This window comes from Pteropus vampyrus, unplaced genomic scaffold, assembly GCF_000151845.1.
Source record: "Pteropus vampyrus isolate Shadow unplaced genomic scaffold, Pvam_2.0 Scaffold87, whole genome shotgun sequence".
NCBI lineage: Eukaryota > Metazoa > Chordata > Mammalia > Chiroptera > Pteropodidae > Pteropus > Pteropus vampyrus.
This window is the reverse complement of record NW_011888868.1, coordinates 297,643-304,900: the sequence shown is the minus strand read 5'-3', so window position 1 is coordinate 304,900 and position 7,258 is coordinate 297,643. Positions and strand designations below refer to the sequence as shown.

The 7,258-nt window shown below is 50.9% G+C and overlaps 1 long non-coding RNA gene across 1 annotated transcript; it reads left to right on the top strand.

Moving 5' to 3' along the window:
• Positions 1 to 2,219: 2,219 nt before the first annotated feature.
• Positions 2,220 to 5,744, top strand: LOC111742155. The gene is made up of 3 exons (XR_002781217.1): positions 2,220 to 2,292; positions 3,279 to 3,308; positions 5,482 to 5,744. It is a non-coding gene; the product is annotated as an uncharacterized LOC111742155 (long non-coding RNA).
• Positions 5,745 to 7,258: the final 1,514 nt, after the last annotated feature.

Below are 7,258 nucleotides of genomic sequence, written 5' to 3'. Positions count from 1 at the left end.
GCAACTGTGTAGATAAACCAGAAATGTTACTACAGCCATCCAGGCCAGAAGTGGTGGCTGGGACTGGGATGGAGGAGACTCTGAGTGGGCAGCGAAGGACACACCCTGAAGTAACACTGAGAGGTCTTGCTAGTGGTGCTTATGTGAGGGAAGAAGAGACATGCTAAGACAAGCCCAGTGTATGGCTTAGTACTTGGGTGGGTGCTGATTTCATCGATGGCCATGGGGAGCTGAGGGGGCAGGGGAGAGATGGAGGTAACGGCGTAAAGTCATGTGAGGTTCCCGATGCCAACTTGACACCTACATGTGGACGTCAGAGGGCTGAACAAAACAGTCATCCACATGACGGATGGTATTTAAAACCCTCAGGATGGTCGTGAGAATGACGGGATAACAGCTGGAGAGGCTGAGCTGGGGGCCCCCACATTTAACGTCAAGAAGATAGAGGAACCCGTGAAGGAGACCTTAAAAGAAATAGCCAGTGAGGCAGGAGAAAGGTCAAAAAAAGTTTGTGTGCCTCGTATAGGGGCTTGCTCTTTACCTAATGGTCAATAATCTGAAATAATACAAGTGAAGGGCAATTGTTAAACACCTGTGACCTAGAAGGGTTCTCACCATCCCCTAAACGACGAGAGCGGCCCACTGTGCCCAGACTGTAAGATAACATGGTATAAGCCGAACGCCGGCTCTCCCCTTTCCAGGCGGGCTGGAATTTGGGCATGTGCCCGCGGGGGGCGCCTATGTGACCAGCCCCAATAAGAACCCTGGGCACTGAGTCTTCAACGAGCTTCCCTGGCAGGCAACATTTCAAATGTGCAGTCACAACTCACTGCTAGGGGAATTAAACTAGTTCTGTGTCATTCCATGGGAGAAACCAGAACCTTGTATCTGGTTTCCTCCTGACTTCACCACAAGCACATTTCTCTGTGTTGATTTGCTCTATATCCAGCCTTTTGCTGTTAAAAAAAAAAAAAAAAAAAAAATCCCAGCTGTGGGTACAACTGTATGCTGAGTTCTCCCAACAAATCATCTGACCTGGGGTTGTATTGGAAATCCCAACAGAAATGGGTTAAGTAAAATCTACTATTAACATTCTAAAAAGAAAAAAGGAAACCTGTTACTTAGGAAGGACTTTCTTTGCAAAGCCATCACTCTTTCTAAAACCCAAGAAAAAAATTTATTTTTCAGGCCCTCTTCCTGATCCCTCACTGGAATGAAGGTCCTGTGACCTCTTGCCAGGATCTGGATGCTTCCTGTCCTGCCAAGCACAGATCAGCCAGCCTCCTCCAGGAAGCCAGCCCTGAATGCTGCACATTCCCTGAATGGACAGTGGGGTTCTGTTTCATCCCTGGTTACTCAGTCTGAATCCCAGAACTTGGGAAGGGTCTTTGCTGGAAATGTCCTCTCGGGTCCTGGGACAAACTGATTTCCCTGCCGTGCCTCGTTGTTCTCATTCGTGAGGTGCGGAGGACTGATGAACAGCTGGAAATAGATAGAGGACTTTGGACGCCTTTAAGATGAAATCCAGGGCTGGGGTGGGGAAGCCCCGTGGTGCTCAGACCGGACCCCTCCCGCCTCCCCGCGGCCGACCCGCCGCCGGGTCATGGGAGCCATGCCGCGTCACCACAGCCCTTCCCTCACCAGGGGGCGCTGCTGGGCAAGCTTCTGGACCCCGTTTCTACACCCTCCCAGTTTTGTGGGACTCTTTTGTATTAAAAAGCATTCTCTCGGGATCTGTTTGCAAACAGACTTTGGAACTGCCGCTTTGAGAAGTTCAATGTAGCTTTAATTTTGGGTTTCAGGACTAAGTCGGTAATCTGGGGAGGTTCCAGCCGCCCCTGATGACAGGCCAGCCTGAGTCGCTCTGGGTATCCTGACCGTGGGAAGAGGAGTGAACCCAGGCTCTCTGTGGACTGGACCTTCCACTGCCTTTTAATCAATTTTGATAAGCATAGAAGGAACACACCTGTCTTCCATCCTGCCCCATGGCAGAGCCAGAACTGAAAGAGCACTTTCAGTGAAAGTTTTAGTGAGCTTTGGGGACAAATCCAGCTGCTCTTGGGACTGGGGGTGCTCATTGTGGTGTGAGCACCTTCTTCACTCAGTCTTCTTGCTCTGTAGGGTGGCACGGCTGGAAGAAGGGTGGAGCCCGGACCTCCCAGGCTGGAGCCTGCTGCTGGATTCCAGGCCCTGCCTCAGAATTCCCCACACTGGCAGATTCTCTTTTGAGGAGAGAAGTCAGAGCCGGAGACCAAGCTTCCCAATCTGCCAACCCAGGTCCTTGAGGGCAAGGTATGTGTGGTCCTGGCTGCCGGCTGGCACTGGACAGCAAAGCAATCCTAACCAGAGCCAGGCCACCTGCAGGCAGGCTAGCAGTGGGCATAGCTCTTCCTGGGAGACCCCTTCACCAGGCCCAAACTCACCCAGCCCCTGAAGGTCTCAGGGAGAGGTGGGGTGCAGCCTCAGGCCCTGTCCCCCAAGCAACTCAGCATTTCCTCAAGGATGGTAGCAATTCACACCCTTGGGTGATGCCTGAGCTGAGAGAGAGATGGGGGGCAGTGCTAGAGAGGGAAGCACGAGTGGCTTGGTTGCAGGGGGTCGGGGCCTTGATGCCAAGGACGAACAGATTGGGAGGGGTGTAGGGAGGGAGTTGCTGGACAGAGCAAGGAAGCAGGATTGCATGCTATGGGTGGGGGTGGGGGGGTGGGGGGAAGGCGGTGTTGGGGACCTCAGGAGACTGGCGTCCCAGAGAGAGGAATGGGTACCTATGGCAAGAGTTGGGGGCATTAGTTGCAGAGAAGAGAAGGGGCCTGAAAGGTTATGGAGGGATTTGAAGCCAGAGTTTAGACCTGCTGTGATAACAACAGGGAACCATGGTAGCTTCTTGAGCAAGGGAGTGGCGGCAGGGAGGGATGCTGGGCTTGGGGATGGGCTCAGGAAAGGGGAGAGATGAAGATGGGTTATTAATACAAGTCTCTGCACACACCCGTGGCAAATCTTTCACCCACTGAACGCTTGGTTTCCCATTCATTTACTAAATTAACCTTAAAAGCTACCATCACAAATTGCATTTCAAATGACGTGAGAAAATGCCCACAGTGTAACACCGAGTGAAAAACCAAGAAGTCTTTGAGTACGTACATTATAATCTCGATTTTGTAAGAAAAGTGAGGTGTCTGTGTTTGTTGGGATGCAACTTCTCAGATCGTTTTAAGACGAAGATTGTTTTTTTCTTTTTCTCTTTCATTGCCAAACATCTTCTTTCACGTCCTGGGAAGATTTCTACCTTAGCCCCTGCTGCCCCTAAGGTAAGAGGAACTAGTTTCCGGTTACAAATGCTTTAGCCTCTGGATTTTGTGGACTTCCAAGTTCATTGGGAAAAGACAAGAGCCAGGAGTGTGTGGCAAGGAAAAGCGGGGTTGGAGGGGTTCCCCCAAACAGAGGGATTCTCTGGGCCTGGGCTGGGTGAGGGGACGTCAGGGGCCCTGGAGGCCCCAGGGGAGGCCCGAGGTGTCAGTGTGCACAGGGGCCTCTAGGGTCTGCTGCACAGGTGCCAGTTTTCAAACTCTCCGAGATCCCTGCATCCCAAAGAGATACACACGGAGCTGCAGAGCCATGGTTTTGCTCCAGGGTTACTCATGTGGACTAACGTAGGTGACTGGTGACCCGGGGCCCCTCGACAGCCCTCCCCACTTATACATCTTGGCACTGTATGAGATCCAGAACCAGGGCACCATCCAGGGGTGGGGGAAGCTCAATCCACCCTGAGCTGATTTACAGCCCAAAGAGACATGCTATTTCCTATAGACCCAAGTTGGTGGCCCAGAGGTCTCCTCATCAGACATGCTAAAGAAGAGGAGAGGAGGGCAGGGGAGGGTGGGGGAGGGAAGGGGAGGGTGAGGAGAGGAGAGGAGAGGAGTCTGGAGAGAATATAACAACTCTTATCAGCTACTCTTTCTGCAAGTGGAGTTATGGTGAATTTTTTTCTTAATAGTGAGCTATGTTTTTAAAAAATTTTCTACAGTGAGCAGATGCAAAACTTAAAAATTAGAAGACAAACTAACCCAATCAGGAAAGCTAGTTCTGGGGAAGCCAGGCTTAAGGGTACAAGGACAGAGTTGTATTGCTGGAGGACCTGGCTCCCAGGGTGGCTTCCGCATTGTCCCCAAGGCAGAAAGACCCAAGGCATTTGTGTGGCAATTGCATACCACTCACTCCTCCCTGACCAGCTGCCACCCCCTCCTCCTGCTTTCACTCACTCCTGGAGGCCAGGTGGTGCTGCCATAATGTTTCCAATTATAGGTGTCATTACCGGCCAGCTGAGGGGGACGAGACTGTGTAATGCCCACCAGTCTACCCCAGACCCCATTCATCCAAGTGAGTTTAGAGCTCAGATTTCTTTCAAGACAATAGGAACATTCTGTATTTTTTCAACTCCTCTCTCACACTGATTCCTTATCCTGCTTCTCTTTGTGGGTCTCCTGCTCCTATAATGGCACCTACATCCTCCAGTATCCTGGTTACAGGATTCGTCACAATCTTTTCAACCCTGATAATCAACAAGCCAGCAAGTCCTAAGAATTTGACCTTAAAATCTCACGTTCCCAAACATTTTCCTGCCTTTCAATTCCCTACATTTTCCCATATCTGGCCTTTTCATATTCACTGCAGTGACCTCTTCAGTGGTCTCCCTGCCGCCTCCCCCCGCCCCCCGTCCACCTCCCATAATGTCACCACGAAAGAGAAAAATACTGGGATTGTGCTTCTTTATTCAAAATGACTTTGACGACACTGTCCTTCCCTCCCACCAAAGCTTATGGGATAAAATTTAAGTCCCTTTTCCTGCAGCTCAAAGTCCTTTGTGATCAGCCCTGCTCCCATGGCAGACATTATTAATTGATCACAGCACTCTTCCCTCCGCTCATCCAGGATGCGGCTTCTGAGTTGTCTTTAGGACAACGTATCAGGCACCCCAAAACAACCGATCACAGTTGGCCATCTCGAATCCACAACTCACCCAGATATCAATGCTTCGCTCTCTCTTGCCCACCCATTCTCCTCCTGCCATGTGGGATGCGTCGACACACTCACATTGGAATAATCAAGGAAGGTTTGATAATGGGACTAACCACACAGGTATGGGCAGTCGAGGGCTACCCCAAGGGATAGTACATTCTCAGGACCTCGAATGGAGGGGGCTGGGGGAATGAGCACCCTGGCCTTGTTTTCCTGCCTTCCTCACATCACATACTGGGCTCCCTATTGCTTGAAGCTATAAAAGGCTAGAGGGCTAGATAACCCACTGCAGCAGACCTCACAGGGCAGAGCAAGGCTCAGGGTGGATCTGCGAGATCTTGGGGAAATTCCGGCCCACAGAAGGGCGACCTGCTCAGCCCCACAGATCAGAGAGAAGCCGGCGAGGCTCACGGATGGGCCTCTGAGTGTGCTCATTCTCACGCCCCTGTTCTTTTCCTCTCGCAGCTCCCTCTGCCATGGTGACTTTCGCATCAGCTTCACCTGCCAACGTCACTGGAGCTGGAGCTCATCATTTCTTCCCTGGGGTCCCAGCGCCAGGCAGACGCATCTGGGGAAGGAAAGACATAGCCATTGCTCCCGTTTGCGGGACAAAGACCTAGAAAGAAGCTGAGAGGGCATTTTTGATCCAGGATCTCCTACATAGAGCCCTCATCTCCATCTTCAGCCAAGTCTCTAACTTTATTTCTCCTCCTTGTGTGGCCTCCTAACCATTTCTGCTCCAAAGGGGCAAAGGAGAAAAACAGAAAAACAAACAAACAAACAAACAAACAAACAAACAAACCTGTGCCCTGTTGGCCAAGTGAAGGAGTCAGAAGTGTGAAATTTCTTAGATGTTTCATGCCTGGTCTAAAAATTATTTAAAATTTGTACTTTACTCCATAATGTATGTGTCTTTGTTTTGATATCAGAAGAATGGTTTAATGCTCCCAGCTTTCTGTAAAACTGGTGCTTAAGAAACTGGCCTGCCTCTCGGCAGCATCGTCTGGTATCTGGCCAGTGAGCAGACCGCCACCTAATCCCGTCACTGCCACTCAGACCCAGTTCAGTGGGTTTGAGAAGAACCCTCACTGGCCTGTGGCAAGCAGACTTGCTGCAGGCTCTGAGGATCACTTTTCTTCTGCTGCCTTCAGGACTTCGTCCCATCTGATCAGTGATTAATCACAGAAACTTATGCAGCTACATCTAGGGACTATAAGTGGGCTGGCTCTGGGTGAGGAAGGACTCTGATGCCAATTGACCTGTCCCTAGGCCTTTGTCCAGTGTGCTCACTTGGGCCTCTGAAAGTCTGCCTGACCCTCGGTCTCTTCTTTTCCTCTATCTCCCTGCCTCTGTCCCCTGTGACTTGTCATTGGACAGCTTACTATGCCAGCAGAATGCGAATGCTCTCAGAGTAAGTCAATTCTACTTAACAACCATCTTGAGAATCTGGTATGTGCCATGATCTGTGCTGGGCACTGGAAGTATCAAGGTGACCAGGACACAGTCCCTGCTATCTGGTCCTCACATATAGCTAGAGAGACTGGCATGTGACCTGTAAATGACTCTAGAGTTTGCCAAGAGCAGCCCTATAAGTAGCTACACAGACAGAACAGAAGGGCTAGATATTAATGTGTGTGTGCATCAGGGAAAGCTTCCTGTAGGAGGTAGGGGTAGAGCAAGGTTTTCAAGTGAAGATAGTGGTTTCATTCCACAGCTGCTTGAGTCTTCATTCAGGATAATAGTTTCTTCTCTCTGGCTGGGCTAGACGGGCTGGGTGATGCCCTGTTGGATCAAGATCCAGGGCTCAGCCTGAAGAAGAGAGAAAGTACTGGCAAAGTTGATGGATGGGTCTGGGTCTCACCGTGGTTCCTACCTGCATTCCATGTGGAATATCCAAGGAGGGTCCCAGAGGCCAAGGCTACCTTCCTCTGGCACTGCTGAGGGGAATGGCCCGAGAGTGGCACTGCCTGCCTTTCTCATTACCAGGATGGGAATTCCAACCAGCCTCCCCACATCAAGCCCTGGTAATCAGAATGAACTGCAGCACCTGAGAGCCCCAAGCCCAGCGGTGACTGGGGCACATTAACAAGCATCTCGGCTAGCAGCAATATGCCGCAACAGAATAAAAGCACAGCCTGAAGCCAACCAGCGGCGCCCCAGTTTATTTCCGGTCCTTACCTAAGCCAACCTCATTAGTCTCACCCAAATGTGTTCCTCTAATGATGCTCCAGCAGAGGTGGGG